Genomic DNA, 18,147 nt, shown 5'->3' on the forward strand with positions numbered 1-18,147 from the left:
AGATATTTGCATGACACAAATGAGGAAGTGCTCTAAAAAGTCAGTGGTTGTTCAGTAAAAGGATGACGTTCATCGTAGGCAAAGCACAACAACACAAAGGTTTCTGTATTAACAGCAATCTAATACTATTAAGGAAGTAGAACACTTTCGTGACATATATAAATTCATACCTCTTTGGTTAAGGTTTCCATAAATTAAAATAGAAGAAGAGAATAGAATAACAAGCTTTACCTTCATAGAACGTAAGAAAGGAAGGAAGGAAGAATTGTTGTACATGAAAGCTTGCACTCTGTGTTTCTTCTTAAAACATCACATTATGTTCAGCTTGTTTTGCCCCTAGGAATATCTGCAATTCATGGAATTGATTGATTGATTGATTGATAAAGCTTATATACCACCCAACTTAGTGAGATTGCTACTCAAAGTGGTTTACATAACATGAACCCAATTTTATTGAAACCCTACCAAAATGAAAATACTCATCATCTCCCCAATGAATCAAACATTAACTAAGACAAACACATGATGACACCTGAAATAAAAGTAAACACTAATAAAATTGCAATAAACCAACACCCACACAAACTGAATAGACACAGTATAACCAAATTCAACAAAATACAGGTAGTGAGACAAATTATGGTAAGATGTTGCTGAAGATCTCCCTGAACTCAATCTTAAGTAATCTTCTAAAAGACTGTAAGGAGGGGGGGCTAACTGACCTCCAAAGGAAGGCTATTCCACAAAGAGGGTGCTACTACTGAAACCCCCCCTACTCCTGATAGAACTTTTCTTTGCTTCTCTCAGGGAAGGCACCCCCAATAGTACGGCCTGGAGGATCTGATTGATCAACTAGATATTCTTGGGCAAGAGGCGTTGGCCAATGCTGAGATCTGGTAGAGACTGTTGACTCTGGTTTTGCAGGAATAGTACAGCCATTCCAGGTTGTGAGAAGGATTTTACAGGATCTACCAAGGTCCTGAAATTATTTGGGAGATGGGTTTCAGCATTGTGGGCAGATGTTAGAAAGTTCTGATTTAAAACAGGATTCACTGCCCTGCATTCCACATACAGGAATCACTAGGTACCACTCCTGCAATCCTAAATATGATTATGGTCCCTGGAACATTCCAATGAATCATTCATTTTTTGCCCTACTCTTTTGGCTAGCTCAATCCTCAGTGCTTGCCCATCAAGTAGCCTTGGCATCCATGAATACCAGATTAACAACTGCATGGAGGGAGGCTTTATATAAACAACTTAAGTCCTGCATTTTCTGGAATATTGCACAATACATGAAATGTATTATTACTTTGTCATCAGTATTGGGAAATACTGACTGAAATCTTGCTGCTGTGTTACCTATGTGGAGCTCAAATAATGTAATGTTCAGACACTATTACTTGACAGTCAATGAGGGATTCTAGACTGTACACCAAGCCAGTCAGTGTGTATGCCCTCATGAATACCAGCAGAAACTAAGTAATTGCCAGTTAGAAATGACTGAATGCTATGCCATTTGCCTTCCACATGTGTAACAAATTTCACTATGAATATGCTGGGATCTCAGGCAGAGGTTCTTCTGACTAGAAAATTAAGCTACTGTCTTACTCCATTCTGATTTTGTCGTGTCACCTGCGGCTACTTATACTCCATTTTCAGTTGTTTTCCAAGAGTCTCATACATGTCATATGAATGCAATCCAGTTTGGATCTTTTAATGTTTTGAAAGAATAAACTTTCTTTAAAGACATTTTAAAAATGAAAGAAAAAAACAAAGAGGCAATCAATGAGGGGAAAATGCAATCCAGTTGAAATGCCCATATTTGTTAGCACATTTTTAAAAAGTAAAATATAATATGCTTCTTTCTTAAACAGTGCATACATACACTTTCTTAAACAGTACATATATATTTCATGTAGCAATGAAATATAGTTTAAGAAGATGTATCTTTGCAAACCTTGTACAAGAGAGACCTGCTGTTTTACTAACAGACAGTAATATTCAAGACTGTAACCAAACTGTTGGAGAGGATAAAAGCTTTCTCCTTTTAAGATTGTAACAGTGAAAAAGATTCTGCTCATGTCAAGGTAGCAATTCTACCAGTACATCTTCTGGGTTTAACAGTGATCTAAACACTGAAGTTAGCTGTGTACAGTACTTGTCTAGTCACCCATGAGCACTGCTTCCAATATTTAGAAGACCTTGTCTGGCATCTGTTTACTTCTAGAAAATGCAGGAAATCAAATGGAAATGACAGCCATGAACTCATGTATTATCTTTAGATTCCCCCCCCTTTTTTTTTCAATAGTGTGAGCAAGCCAGAACAGAGATATAAACCTATTTGCATGTGAATCTAACAGCCTGAATCATCGCAGCTAAAGTATCATTTTCTTATAATGCATAGCAAGAGTACTGCACTAATATAAGTTTCCTGTTTGGTGATGTTAGCAAGGCCCCTTTTAAACACACACTGCCATGCACTTGAAGGCTTCTAAGCTCAGCTGTGGGATCAGGGTGTCTCAGAAGAAGAGAAGAATCATACACAATCTTTTGAGGAAGCAGATTTAGTGCATTCATCTGATTGAGAAGTGAAGAAAATCCAAGATTAAAGCTCAGTGGTTTGGGTCTCTGGCTGAAGAGCCAGAGGTTGGGAGTTTGATTCCCTACTGTACTTCCTTGGCATAGGGCCCCTTTTAGTTCTGTAGTTATCAGATTATGGAATTCTAAAAGTCAATCTACTAAGGTAGGTGTGAAATAAGAAGCAGGAAGTAAGCATGGAATCAAGGACTGAAAGAAAGTCTTGAAGAATCAAGAAAAGGAACAAAGGAAACAAATGCAATAACTTATAACACGCTGGGCACCTTTAAAACACAATTAAAAACATGGCTGTTTATTCAGGCCTTCCCTCCAGCCAACTCTTGATTTTTTTCTTACTTTTCCTTTTTATCTTTACTGCTGTTCTTGTTTGATTATTATGTATTTGTCTATGTTTTATTATTTGATTTTATATTTGGAAGCCGCCTAGAGTGGTCTGGTGGGCCAGATAGGTGGGGTATAAATTAAATAAATAAATAAATAAATAAATAAATAAATAAATAAATAAATAAATAAATAAATAAATAAATAAATAAATAAATAAACATTTATATCCAAACTAAGGGTAGAAACAGGTGAGAGATTGCATAATAAGAAGCAGAGCTTCCTAAAGTTTACTTTTCCTACCATGAGATGTCTACAGCAAATTAGTTGGCTTTTGTTCCCAGTCTGAGGGACGGGGAAGGAAAATATAGAAAATGCAGGGCTGTGACTTGCAGGAGGGGGTGCTATGCAGCACCATCAACTGTGGAAATGTGGTGAACCTTCAGTTTGTAGGCAAAGCCCCTCCTAGCTTCCCTTCTCCCTCCTGCTTCTCCTGCAGGGAATTGTGCTCAGGAAAAACATGTTTTTGAAAGTATGGGCTATGTCTGCTTAGTTTCCCCAGCTAGTAGTCTGGCTTGCCCAAGTGTGCTCATTGCATAGCCCAAATCAGAGTGCTGCACATTTGGCACCCATCCAGTCTGGAACTTAAGAGGCACCCCCAGTAAGGAAAAAAAAGATGATTCTGCCACTAAAAGCAAGCAGCAGGCATTAAAAATAAAAGGAACTAGAAGAAGGGAGGGGGGCAGATATCACTTTGTGCTACTTCGACCTGTTCAATCAATGCCTGCATGAAGGAGTGAGACACACACACACACACACAATTCAACATGCCTAAGAGAAAAGGCAACAGAATCCTAGAAAGTGGCCAGCCAGTAAGCAATATACCACCACCATCCTTTCCATGTCCTGATGATGTCTGCTCATTTGTGTGGATGGAGAATAAATAGAATCCAGTGAGTCAATCTGGGCCCTCCCCAAAGCTCAGAGAGTGGAGTTTCCAGTATAAGTTTTGTCTTTTAAGACCAAACTTAAGTGATTTGTAGGAAGGCACTAAATGACCCAAATGTAACTGGGTACAGTGGTGCCCCGTTTAGCGATTGCCTTGTTTAACGATGTATTCGCTTAGCGATGAGGTTTTTGGAGCGATCTTGCGCACTGTTGAGCGATGTTTCCTATGGGGAAATTTCGCATAGCGATGTTCGGGACCTTGCTTTGCTTAGCGATGACAGTTTAGGTCCCCCTGTTTCACTTAGTGATGTCCGTTTTCGCTATTTTAAGTGTGTCTTAAAATGTTCAAAAACTGTTTAAAATGCTTGGAATCGTTAGTGCACCTTGTAAAACCTTTGCAAACTTAATTTGGCTTTGTTCTGAGTCTTCGTTAATTTTTGGTGAATTCCCCCCCATTGGAATGCATTGAATGCAATGGGGGGGGGATTCACCAAAAATTAACGAAGACTCAGAACAAAGCCAAATTAAGTTTGCAAAGGTTTTACAAGGTGCACTAATGATTCCAAGCATTTTAAACAGTTTTTGAACATTTTAAGACACTTTAAAAATAGCGAAAATGGACCTGTCAAAACCATTGAAATGCATCGAAACCTATTCAATGCATTCCAATGGGGGAACCGCGTTTCGCTTAGTGATGTTTCCTATGGCGATTTTCGCTTAAGGATGGTAATCCGTTCCCATTGGAACAGATTATCCGATTTTCAATGCATTCCTATGGGAAATGGTGTTTCGCTTAGCAATGTTTTCCTATAGCGACGTGTTTTTTTTGAACCAATTGCTAAGCAAGGCACCACTGTATTTCTTGAACCACACTGTATCTGCTCTGGTAATGTACAAGTATCCATGCTTTTCCTTGTTTGGACACTTTTCCCCGTGAAGCCAGTGCATACCAGTGGATGTCATTAATGTGCATAGTATTTCTCATGGGAACTAGTTTGTATATAAATGGAAGCAAGGTGTCTACATTCAATGCCATATCTAAATAATCAGTAGAACAACCTTTGATGCCAAACTATACTAGGTATACTTGAGAATCAAAAAGGGAGTACATTTATTTTTTTTTTAACCGTTGCTATCTTAAATTGTTGCATGCAGTTTGAAATTAGGCCAGTTAAACTGTACAAGGGATGTGTGCTGAGTCTGTCATGCAGCTTTGTCAGAAACTACAGCAAGTGCTTCAGGCTAAGAACTGTTGATATATATAAATTTATATGTATGTTTGTATGTGTGTGTGTGTGTGTGTCTGTGTGTATATATAATGTATGTATGTATGTATGTATGTATGTATGTATGTATGTATGTACGTACGTACGTACGTACGTACGTACGTACGTGTGTGTGTGTGTATGTGTATGTGTATGTGTATGTGTATGTGTATGTGTATGTGTATGTGTATGTGTATGTGTATGTATACATATGTATGAAAATGTTAACGGATGACCAAAATAAGATAAAAGTATTACCCAAGATTTATGTCTAGGACTGAAGACTGAAGATATATGGATGGATTAGATCAGCCTTTCTCAGTCTCAGCCCCTCCTGATGCTGAAAATGGTATGTATTTCAACACAAATGGATGACACCAGGTTGGGAAAGGCCAGCTTAGATTAACTTTCAGTGCAACAGGTGTTTGTGGAAGATAGGTTCTTCACATCACTAGAAAATCAGTTATCTCTTCCTAGTGATAACATAATGGCCAAAAAGGCTATAAAGGCAAGCCTGGTCATTTTAGCATACAAGAAAGCACTGCAAGCACATTCCTGCTGTGAATATGTTTTCCAGAGAAATATCAATCCACGTTTACTTCCCTAAAGCGTCAGTGCTCTGCTTCTTATTCCGTGGAAATATATGAGTATCCTCAAGGGAACACCAAAGTTTGCACAGAGCTTAGGAAGGTTTTTTTGGACTATAACTCCCAGAATTCCTAGCCAGCAGGTCTACCACCCAAGCTGATTAGGGGGTTCTGGGAACTGCAGTCCAAAAACAACTTATCCAAGTCTGTTCCTAGACATATGAAATCAATTTTCCCTTCAGATGTTTCTTAGACTCCAGATGTACACATTTCTGTTTCACGCCTTGGGCAGGGGGAAATGAGACAGAGCTTCCATGGTGCTGTTTTCTAAAGGGAAGAACACCCACAGGAGGCTGTAATCTTGTGCAGGAGAAAGGATATAACATTTAACACTTTCACCACTGCCTGTTTTTCTGTTCCAGATTGCTTCACTCCCCCCTCATTTTCCTCTCCAATAGATCTGCATCCGAACTGCCTATACATTCCAAGTCAGCTTTTAAAGGAAAGAAATAAAAGGACTGAATGATTCATCCCCACAACTTCTACTGAGCACTTCATAATAGGCTACAGGAATACCTTGACTACAGAATCCCTTTATTAGTTTTATGCTGATTGGCGACAAAACCAAGAGAGAGAAAGATGCAGCCAGTTTCCAAAGCGATAACTCTTTCGTCTGTCACACCAAAAACAATAAAGACTCCCGTGGCACTGTAAAGACTCACAATTTATTGTAGTGAACCCTTCCATGTTTTCAGGGGATGGTGACAGCCGTAGTACAATACATCTGGAGGGCACTAAGTAGGGAAGGTTTTTCTAAATCATGCAACCCTCTTTTTTCAATGTACCTTAAGATTGGCATCTGAAGTTTTAAAAAAAAGAAAAACTGGAAACCTCTTTTAAAAAACTTTCTGTGATTTCTGCTTTAAGGGACCTTTATATTAAATACCGACTGGTAACCTTAATCATCTTATGATTTGACTAAGCGGTTCAAGAATTAGTAGAGAAATGAACAAAAAGCTGATGCACACAGATTCACCTACTTAATTAGTCAAGCACTTTGTATTTCTCTTACAGAAAAACAAGATGTGTCATGCTGCTGGACTATATTTAATCTCTCCTTTGCCCCTCCACCCAAATCCTGACTGTAAAACATATTAAAACAGTGCACACTGAGAGTGAAATCCAGAAACACACAGAAATGTCCACTAAGTTTTAAAAGGGAGCACCGAGAAACCTGAGCATAAAATAGGATTCCCTTGAAAGCTGCAAAAACTGCCACTAAACCTCCACCATCGGATGCAAAAGGCAGATTATCCTTATGGCCATAGAAGATGTTTACCAAGAGATCCATTTCTCTAGCATTTGCTAGGCAATCGAAGGCAAAAAGCAGCAAGGGCCGAATGGGATGGCTGGAGCCTGTAAATCAAGCCCGCAGCACTGCCACTTTATCCCCTATTTGATTTCCTCTAAGACAGTCTCTCCCATGTAGGCATACTGTGAATTGAGTTGCTCACAAAGAACACTGCTGGCTGTTCCAGCTATTGTGGTGGCAGTTTTTGCCTCTCTGAAAGAAGCTGGTTACAGGCAGAAATTATTATTCAGTGCATGTGTGTGTGTTTAGTCATTTAGTTGTGTCCGACTCTTCGTGACCCCATGGACCAGAGCATGCCAGGCCCTCCTATCTTCCACTGCCTCCCGGAGTTGTGTCAAATTCATGTTGGTTGCTTCACAGACACTGTATTCAGTGCATAGGAAGTTATATTTTGGGAATTACAAATACCAGAATCCGAGTTACGTGGTGCTTAAAGGTTGGCCCAGGACTTCAGAGATATGGGTTCAAATTCTGAGTCTGTCATGAATCTTCCTGGGTACCCTTCCCACAATCTTAGCCTGATATACCTTGCAGTGCTTTTGTGATGAAAGAGAGAAAGAGAGCTCATGGGATGGAAGATGGAACATAAATGTAACACTAAATGCATACATATATGCATATTTGTATTAGATATGGGATATTTGTATTCAAATACAAATATCCCAGATCCAAGTGGCCGAGAAGCCCAATCCTGCCTCCCCAAATTGACCTGTCCACTTATTGATTGCCACACCAGGTGTGCAGCTGACATCCTGCTTGCTGCACCAATCTCGGATGTAGCCTGGCTGGTGCTTCTCTGCTTCCTTGCACTGCTGGACGCTCAGCAGCTGACCAAGGAGACTCATCATCCCACCCACCCCAATGGCTGGATTGGTCAGCAGCACAAGGAGGTGGAGAGGTGCCAGCCAGGTTACATCTGAGATTGGCATGATGAGCAAGGAAAAGCAAACAAACAAACAAACAAACAAACAAAAAACACTAAAAAGAACCGTGTTTCCATATAGTGATACCTATGTAAGTTTAGAAATATTTGTTAGAATTTAAGTAGAAAGACGGCATTTGTCAAAGTTGTAGACTATGAACTGGCAGCCTGTATTCCTGTTCAGTTGTCTTATGGCAAGAAACATGATGGGCCTTAACATGCTGCTCTAGTTGCACCTCTGAGATTACCTCACTTTGGGTGCCATGTTCCCCTCTTCTTTACATGGGCAGGGAGAGTCCATTTCACATGAAGCTGCCTCTACCAATTCTCACGCATGGCAGTGCTATTGCTATCATGAAACTAGGTCCCTATCCTGCCTTCTTGGAATCTGTGGCAAACCCTTTGGCAACCTCATGGGGCAGAGAAGGATGACCTGCTTCTTGATGGGTCTGGTTCTTCATCAGTGCTGTGGTTAGCATATGATGCTCTGGGTTCTAATTAGCTATGTTTCAGTGAACGACCGCTGTTGATAAGGCAAGCACTGTCCATACCTTTTGCATTCACCTTCCCTTTCACCTTACTGTTTTTAAACCACATTCACCAGCCCTCATGTATACACATTTGTAACTCAAGACCAAGTGGATCCTAGTTCATGAATGCTTACACCATTATAAAATCATTAATCTTTAAGAAGCCATGGGATTCTGTTGCTTTTGCTGCAATATACTACCTTAGCTGTCCCTCTGGAACTCAGCTGCTTATTATTTTATGATTTAATATTTACATTTACAAACCATCATGCCTTTCTATAACCTTAAGGGGTAATATTGTGCAGCACAGGCCTGGATGCCTAAACTTCAGAGCAATATTCCATGTATTCCTTTCTTTTGTTATGCTTGCACTTGCAAAGGTGCCCCTGTCTACACAGACAGGTTTTAAAGAAACTAAGAGTACCTCTTAACAAAGCTGTACTAAGCAAACCAATCTCAAGAAAGTTACCATATTTTTCTGTTTATAAGATGACCCAAAGTATAAGACAATCCCCCCTTTTCTAACCCCAAATTAGAAAAAGCAGATATCAAAGGGCTCTCTTTTTGCTAAGCCCCATGCCTTGGAAAAAGGCAAGGCAAGCAGCTGTCAAAGTTACAGCCGCTTTTCCTTGTCTTTTGAGAAGGCACCAAGCTTAGCGAAAAGGAAGGGAAAAATGCCTCCCCTTCCCTTTTGCTAAATCCCCACACCCCTCACCTTTCGAGAAGGCATGGAGCTTAGCAAAAAGGAGGGGAGCAATGCCTCCCCTTCCTTTTTTTTGCTAAAGCCCCATGCTCCCACACCCTTGCCTTTTGAGAAGGAATGGAGCTTAGCAAAAAGGAGGGGAGCAATGCCTCCCCTTCCTTTTTTTTGCTAAAGCCCCATGCTCCCACACCCTTGCCTTTTGAGAAGGAATGGAGCTTAGCAAAAAGGAGGGGAGCAATGCCTCCCCTTCCTTTTTTTTGCTAAAGCCCCATGCTCCCACACCCTTGCCTTTTGAGAAGGAATGGAGCTTAGCAAAAAGGAGGGGAGCAATGCCTCCCCTTCCTTTTTTTTGCTAAAGCCCCATGCTCCCACACCCTTGCCTTTTGAGAAGGAATGGAGCTTAGCAAAAAGGAGGGGAGCAATGCCTCCCCTTCCTTTTTTTTGCTAAAGCCCCATGCTCCCACACCCTTGCCTTTTGAGAAGGAATGGAGCTTAGCAAAAAGGAGGGGAGCAATGCCTCCCCTTCCTTTTTTTTGCTAAAGCCCCATGCTCCCACACCCTTGCCTTTTGAGAAGGAATGGAGCTTAGCAAAAAGGAGGGGAGCAATGCCTCCCCTTCCTTTTTTTTGCTAAAGCCCCATGCTCCCACACCCTTGCCTTTTGAGAAGGAATGGAGCTTAGCAAAAAGGAGGGGAGCAATGCCTCCCCTTCCTTTTTTTTGCTAAAGCCCCATGCTCCCACACCCTTGCCTTTTGAGAAGGAATGGAGCTTAGCAAAAAGGAAGGGAGCAATGCCTCCTTTTTGCTAAGCCCCGTGCCTTCGCAAAAGGCAGTGGTAAAGAGCTGCCTTCCGTGTATAAAATGACCCTCATTTTTTTCTCAAATTATTTAAGGAAACAAGTTTCATTTTATACAGGGAAAAATACGGTATTCTTTAGACCACAGCTCCCAGAATTCCTTGAGATAGCATAATCACTTGTTGGGTGAATTTGGGAACTGCGGTCTAGAAATAATTTTACCAACCTTCATACAAGTGGGTTGGTTCAAGTGTCAAGGTTCTCCTGGACACCAACCATGGCTGAGACATTGTTGAAAAGAATTGGCAGTCGTTCCAAAACATGAGCCCTCAGATGTTATTGGATTTAAACTCTTGAAATGTCAGAAGACATATCCTTTTGTTAGGGAGTTGGTAATTGTAGTCTGACAACATCTGGGAGGGGGCCAAGTTTGGGAACTGTGGCTTAAGAGCTTTTCTCATATCTTCCTGTCTTGTTCCTTAGCATTGTTTCATCAGTTGATTTTTGCAACTTTGATATGCTTTTTCTGTTGCAGTTTTTAAATTTTTGATTCAATTCTTCTAGCAGAAGTACAGAGACCCCAGAAAACAAGAGCTTCGTGTTCCCCAGAGTAGTCTGCCCTTTTTCTCATTAACTGACACTACAGTCTCAGTGGGGATTCCCAGTGTGGTATAGTGGATAAAGTGACAGACTAGGATAGATCTCTCTCTCTCAGTCAGACAAACTGTAGGCAGCTTGCGAGGTTGCAAAAATTCCAACATTTTCTTCTATATTTTTTATCCGGGTGGTTTCTTGATAGAATTCTTGCCTATCCTAAGCTCCTTAGATGTGTTGTTGGACCAAATGTGTGTATTTCATATTTTTGCAAGACCTGTCAAATCACATCTAAAGTTCTGTCTTCTCTGTGTCAGCATGTGGCAGCCATTTAACAATCCACAAGAGCTGGAAAAAATGAATAAAGTGGAAACAAATGCTTACTCTTTTCAATGTATTATACTTATTTTACAGACTTCAAAGAAGGTTTTATTGTGGGTAGCAAATCGCTCTGCATTAGCTTAATGTAAATTATTTCATTAATCCATGAATATGGGACAAATGCTCGGTACAATTTTTCAGAGGCTCATTTCCTACTGTTTCAAAAAAAGAAAGCTTCATGAAGAATGGAGTAGTCCTTACATAATAAGATCAGTAAATTATCTGTCAAAACAAATTTTCTTAAACCTCTACTTACAATAATCATACAACTCGCTGTCCTAAATGCTGTTAAGCATCTTTGCAAACTCCTCATTTCCTGTGATGTATATTGGAGGCATAGTGCATCCCAGATGTGTGTGGCTGGTTTGATGAGTGTGAATGGATTCGTCAGTGTCTGACAAGCACGATGAGTGATTGAGGGCCTAAGAGAAGAACATTGTGGCCCATAATGGCTCCAGCCTTTGGAAGGTGACACTCGTCAGATCAGAACGTTTGGGAAAACAACAGGACAGTTAGTGGAAACCCCTGGCATTTGACGTGATAAGATACCAACATGCCTGGATAGAGAGCAAATGACTCATTTTTAACTGTGGGTGACTAAAACTTGGAGGCACTTTTTTAAATGGAAATCTGGTGCAGAACTCATAGAAATCTTGTGCAAATGCAAACACAACAGCTATTGTGTGTGGGTTTTTTTCCCCCTGGAGCTTGGCAACTTCTGTTCCAGTTTATAGGGCTCCTGCACAGCATGCTGCTCATGCAATTATTTCTCCTTCCAAAATGCATATTTTATTTCAGTCCATGCCTTTTGAATAAATGAAAACAATAACAAGTTGCCAAATGAGGCAGATACGCCAAAGAAAGGGTTGTGGTTTGATTGTTACCTCCATGTATTTTACAAACGGAAATGAAGATTCCGAATCACTTAACTCTGCTTTCTTCTTCCCTTCTTGGAGAGGCTGCTCTATGATCAATTATTCAGAAGTTGTATATTAAATTATAGGGGTAACATCAGTGTTAGGAGCTGGACTGTCATTCCTGTAAATTAGGAGACTCCTTTTTTCAATTACTCCACCTCCCAATTTTATGAAACATTTTCAGATTTCAATTGTGTTTCCTGTGACACCACAACATAGAGAAAACAAGCCATCAAAACTATGCTGGGTTGTAAGATAGCAGAACTAAGCTGGGAAAAACAGCAGCAATAGCTGATTTTAGATCAGGAGGATGTGTTCACATTGGCACCAATGAGGGGGGAATTACTTTTCTGGACTACAAAATCCAGCCTGCATCGTGGTCCAGAAACATTACTTCTCGGTACCTCTGGCAGCTGGTACCAGCAGACACTGGAAACTGAAGAGGTTGACATCTGAAATGCAGCTAATATTATGAACAGCAGACAGCCCAACACTCTTCAGATGTTTTCAACTTCAGTTCCCATCACTGTGGCCAAGAGTCACTGATTATGGCAGCTACCATCCAAATCAGCTGAAGGGCACAATGTTACCAGTGATATAGCACCTTATTGACAAGGCAAATGCACAGGAATAGCCAGTTTGGTTCCTTACAGATCTTTTGACTACATTCTGTGTTGCAGTCGAGTCAGCAAGTCTATGGCCAGAGCTTACAGAAGTTCTGGAGCAGTGGTTCCTAACCCTAGGTCCCCAGATGTCCTTGGACTAAAACTCCCAGAAGCCTTTACCACTAATAGTGCTGGCCAGGATTTCTGGGAATTGTTAGGGACCATCAAATCATCTGGGGTTGTTAGGGACCATCAAATCAGAACCGACTTATAGCAACCCTAATAGGACTTCAAAGGTAAGTGAGCTATTTAAGGAGTAGCTTTACTAGTTCCACTCTCCCAGTAGGTTTCAATGGCTGACCAGGGATTTGAACCCAGGCCTCCTGAGTCCTAATCTATCCCTGTATTCACTACACCACACAGGATATCTCAAAGTGTTATTAACCACTTTTAATTTTTTTAAAAGTGATATTTTAAAAATATCAGAATGCTACTGTCTGTTGGATTCTGGTACAAAACATGGTCTCCTCTTGCTGTTTCCTCACCACCTTTAACAGAACATAAGGCAGCAGTGCAAGGCACACCACTTGAACAATGGAATATTTGTGCTCCATCATTTAGTAAGCCTCCCAGCTATATGGGTAACTAAAAATGTGTAGTTACTCCATGAAATAAATAAAGTTATAATTCATTGTTACAATCATAATGTAATATAGCTGCGCCTGTGTTACACTTGTGTTACTGAGAAAAGAAATGGATTATGAGTAAGTAGTGATCAGCAGAGGTGAAAAGAAGTTACTTTTTTGGACTTCAACTCCCAGGATACCTGAGCCCACATGGCCACTGATCATGCTATTCTGGAAGCTGTAGCAAAAAGTTCCCTCTCTGTGATAACTGGCAACTCAAGTTATTGGATGGATCTGTCTTTTCTTCATAACTGAACCACTGATGTAGGAGAGGCAATGAAGGAAGGCATGAGAGGTGGACAGATGTAAGATATCCATGGGGTAAGAGAATGCTGCAGCTCTTCTTTCCAAAGAGATGTTGTGCCCCAGCCGTGGCTGGCCAGCATAGTTGGCAGACCATCTTGTCAGGCCCAGCAGGCACACTTTCCCCATGCACTACATGTGGGTCCTGGGGAGAAGAATAATGATGTCCTTGCAGGCACAGCTGTGGGGGGCGGGGTGCCTGAGCTAGAGATAAAAGGCAAACTGGAAGACTCAGAAGGGAAGAATGAGTTGGAAAATGCACAGGGCTGGTTGGTATTTGAGGGAAAAGACATCCCTGCTAATCTCCCCCAAGGGGAAATCATGGTGTCGCCTGAGCAAGCTGTCAGGGCAAGAGGTGTCTGGAAAGCTAAAGAGGTCCTCAGTGCTGCTGGAGACAATAGAGACAAGCAGCTGGCCCCCTTCCCTCCCATCTTGAGCCCTGGCTTCTCTGGCCAATCTGCTCAGCCTGATCTCTGCCTCCACACCCAGCCAGTATCTCAGACCTGAACTTCAGGAGGGGGTGCACGCAAATGTTCCCCCCGTCAGAGCCCAAGGGCAAGGGGGGGTGTGGCCATAAAAGAGCAGCCTGCCTCCTGCTTGCAAAGCCTCTTGCAGTTTTCCTCAAGATACCTCCCAAACAAGCTATACTTATGAACTCTGGAGAGTGAAGTAACTCCCTGGCACCCACAAAACTGTGTTGACTCATTGGATTAGGGTTGTGTCTCAATCCAGGAACTGGACCTTGTTTTGACTTGTCTATTACCTGCCCAGAAGGCCCTATGTCTACAACACCTTCATAAGTTCCTGGCTCAGCAGAGCCTGGGCCTGACAAGAACGGTGTTGCACCTGGCCTGGAGGGGCCCAGTCTTGCTAAAGACTTTTCAGTTGTTAGCCCAGAAGGTCCTTGGTCTGCAAAGCACTGTGTGCCCACTGCCTGTCAGGGCCTGAGTCTGCCAAAGCCTATTTCTGTTCAGTATCAAGCCAGGCCTGATTCTGTAAGGGATTTTTGGTGCAAGTTTTTCCTCCTTCCCCACTTTAAGAAAGATCATTCTTCTTCAATGACTCACCCTTTCATCATGGAGGGGGGCGGCAAGGATGGTTCACATGCTGCCTTTTAACTGTTTTGTTTTTTAAAATAAAAATAAATCTCAATGAACTGTTTTAGCAAATATGTGCACAAACTATCTGAGATGGTTCCTATAAAGGAGTATAATATTGATTGCTCCATGAAGAAACCAAGATGACAGCTAAAGCCACAAGTCTCTCAAGCTTCCTCCACCAGCACATACACTCCTCCATCAGTTGAGACTGACAGTGACAATTGCCAGTTTAGTCCACTGTAACAGAACAAGGTTCCTCCTGGAAGTCTTCATCAAAGGGAATGCAAATCCGATATTCCTTAGGAAAGAAAGAAATCCCTTGTAATGAGCCTCCTAAGAAGTAAAAATAAGAGAGTTTGTACATTTAAAATACTTCAGGCACATGTCAAGGGATGCTGGAGGAGTTGGATCTTTTTTTCAAATTCAGAAAGAAATTCAGCAGATCTGTGCCTCTAGGACTATTGTGCAAATTGGAGTTGATCTCATCCCCAAGAAATGCATAGTTTTCAAAGAAGATAGTATTATAAATGTGTATTTTTTAATAATGTCATAAACTATATTTAATCCTATAGATGTTGAGAGGAGATATTTTTTAAAAATGAAAATGGCATGGGAACGAATTAAGGAGTGCGAGGAAAAGTGTGATGGATTAGAAAATAGACTGATTTGGCAATTGCCATGTGTACATCACTGGTCTGGCCCAGAACTTCAATTGTGCAGAATCAGGGCTGTCACTCTCTCCTCTTTGACAGGTGGCAGGGCCAGGGATTTTGAAGACGATAGGTAAAAAATGGTTGTGGGTCTGGACAGAAGATCTCACTGCCCATCTACCCCACTCCATAATTTCCAATCCAGATATTAAGCATCGATTCCTGAGAAGAAGAAAACTTGTACACCAGTGCTGGACCTTGTAGTCTGTCCCAAGATAGAAAGGGTGGAAGTAGAAACAGAACTGTTTTTCAGGCGTTCTTCTTTGGCCAGTTCTCTGACCTGTAGAAAAGAAGTCACCCTACTGCAAACACTGGCTTTGAGGGTAGCCTTCTGTCCTGGAAGAATGGTTGAGGGAGGGAAGGGGCAGCAATACTTCTCTGTCCCTTCATCCCAGCATATCCTTTCACTCCATCAGGTTAGAAGTTCTCACCTCAGAAGGAAGCCATGGCAGAAATTTCTGCAGTGAGTAAGGGTCCGGAGTGGATAGCCAAGATACTTTTTGTTTCTGCGAGGTTGAAACATTACCTAAATGCCCATCTTTGTGGACCTTAGCTCACTGTCTTGGTTGGCACTTGGAACCTAAATATTGCTAAATGTGTTTTGAGCTACAGCTCTTTAATGCAGCCAGAGCCATTGGGGAATTAAATATTCTCTGAAAAATTCATCGGTTCCAAAAAGCTGAAAACCTTAGTGGGTCAAAAAAAGAACAGAGAGAAAGTGGGGAGGGGCAATGCACAGGGAGGTCTCTAATTCATTTGCTTCTGAAGCAAAAGCAGAAAAGATTGTTGCAAAATAAGTAAGCTCCTCACACATAAATACCTTCAGTATTAGTGGATAAGGACACTCAGACAGTGGTCCTTGGTGTGATAAGAAAGAGCAATAGCCCTCTCATGAGGCACAAAGGTTTGCCCACCACTACAGAGGGCACCGCACGAGGCATAGCCTATGCACCTGCTTTTGGAGACCCCTTGTAACTGTGGGGAACCTCTGCTGTTCTGACCAGCACCTATAGAGACAACTTCCTAAATGCTTGTCTCTGAGGAGTCATCCTGTTGACAGTCCCTGGCTCAGAGGATCCCTTAGAGCTGGACACTAGGGAAAAGAACAAATGCAACCAAACTGTTTTGGGGGCTGGCACAGGTCTGTGCTGAACTCCTCTACATAGGAAAACTCAGGTTGGTCCTGGTGTTGTTAATAAAGAAAACTTTGAAAAGCTCATGTGTGAATTAAGCCTCCTGTTTTAACTGAGTAAAAATAGCTTGTCGATGACAAACCTACACAGCATCCTAAAAGGCAGAGACATCACCTTGCTGACAAAGGTCTGCATAGTCAAAGCTAAGGTTTTTCCAGTAGCGATGTATGGAAGTGAGAGCTGGACCATAAAGAAGGCTGACCGCTGAAGAATTGTTGCCTTTTGAATTGTGGTGCTGGAGGAGATTCTTGAGAGTCCCCTGGACTGCAAAGAGAACAAACCTATCCATTTTGAAGGAAGTCAAGCCTGAGTGCTCACTGGAAGGACAGATCCTGAAGCTGAGGCTCCAATACTTTGGCCATCTCATGAGAAGAGAAGACTCTCTGGAAAAGACCCTGATGTTGGGAAAGTGTGAGGGCAAGAGAAGAAGGGGACGATAGAGGACAAGATGGATGGACAGTATCATCAAAGCTACCAACATGAATTTGACCCAACTCCGGAAGGCAGTGGAAGACAGGAGGGCCTGACTTGCTATGGTCTATGGGGTCATGAAGAGTCAGACATGACTTAATGACTAAATAACAACAAAGCTTGTCTTTTAGCACACAGGGCAGCTCAGGGACCTAGCAGAGAGCTGAATCACCACCAAATGTAAGCAGACCATTCTCGACTCTCCACTCCCTATGTTACCAAATCCTAAACAGAAAAATTGAGGAAATGAAATCAAGTGATGTAGCATCAGGAGAATGACAGGGAGTAGGCTCTCCCTGCTGGCATGCCATTTCCTCTATACCCAATGGTGACTGAAACAGCCATATAGACAGAGGTGGGAAAGCATCACCCACGACCTCCCTAGAAATACCCCAAAGGCTGGGGATGATAGAAAGCCCAGGAAGGAGGAAAAAACCCAAGAAACAAGCAACAGACAAAAGAGGTAGGGACAGGTAGAATGAAGGAAGAAATAAAAGGAACAGGGAAAGGGGGAGGAAGGTGAATCAGAGAAAAAGGAGCAAGGAGGAGAGGCGAAAGGGAGTCATATGGGGAAAGTAGAAAAAACTGAGGAAGAGGTACTTAAAGACTGGACTTGCATGGTGTAGAAGGACCTCTGGACGGAAGAGTGGGTTTGTCTTGAAGTCCTGAGAGAACAAGCTGAGAAAGAATGGCAATGCTAGCCCCCCAGAAAGCCTTCATATTGGGGTGAGTGAGAGTGGAGGGAACAATTAAAGAAAGAATGGGAAAGAATAGAGAAATGGAAACGACAAAGGGAGAAGGAGGACATAAAGAGAAGAAAGAGAAAGGAACCCAAGGTCAGTAACGGAGACAGGCAGACAATGGAGTGAGATCCTGGAACACCCTGATTTTAGTGAGCTTTTCCACTCACAACTGCCTGTCCCAGGAAGGAAAGTGTGGAGAGCGGGGGAGGGTGGTGAGAGATCAGTCATTAGTGGACCCACAGTCAATCAAAGCTGTTCCTCACCTGTTCCCCATGAAGGCTTCAAAGGGGTCCTGGGGCAGAGTATTCGCATTACAGACTCAGTTGTGGACCATGTCAAGTTCTTTAGTCAAGGCTGAATGTAAGCCTGAGCTGTATGAAGACCCTGTTGAGGGGGTGGT

This window comes from Pogona vitticeps, chromosome 5 (genome assembly GCF_051106095.1).
Source record: "Pogona vitticeps strain Pit_001003342236 chromosome 5, PviZW2.1, whole genome shotgun sequence".
Taxonomy (NCBI): domain Eukaryota; kingdom Metazoa; phylum Chordata; class Lepidosauria; order Squamata; family Agamidae; genus Pogona; species Pogona vitticeps.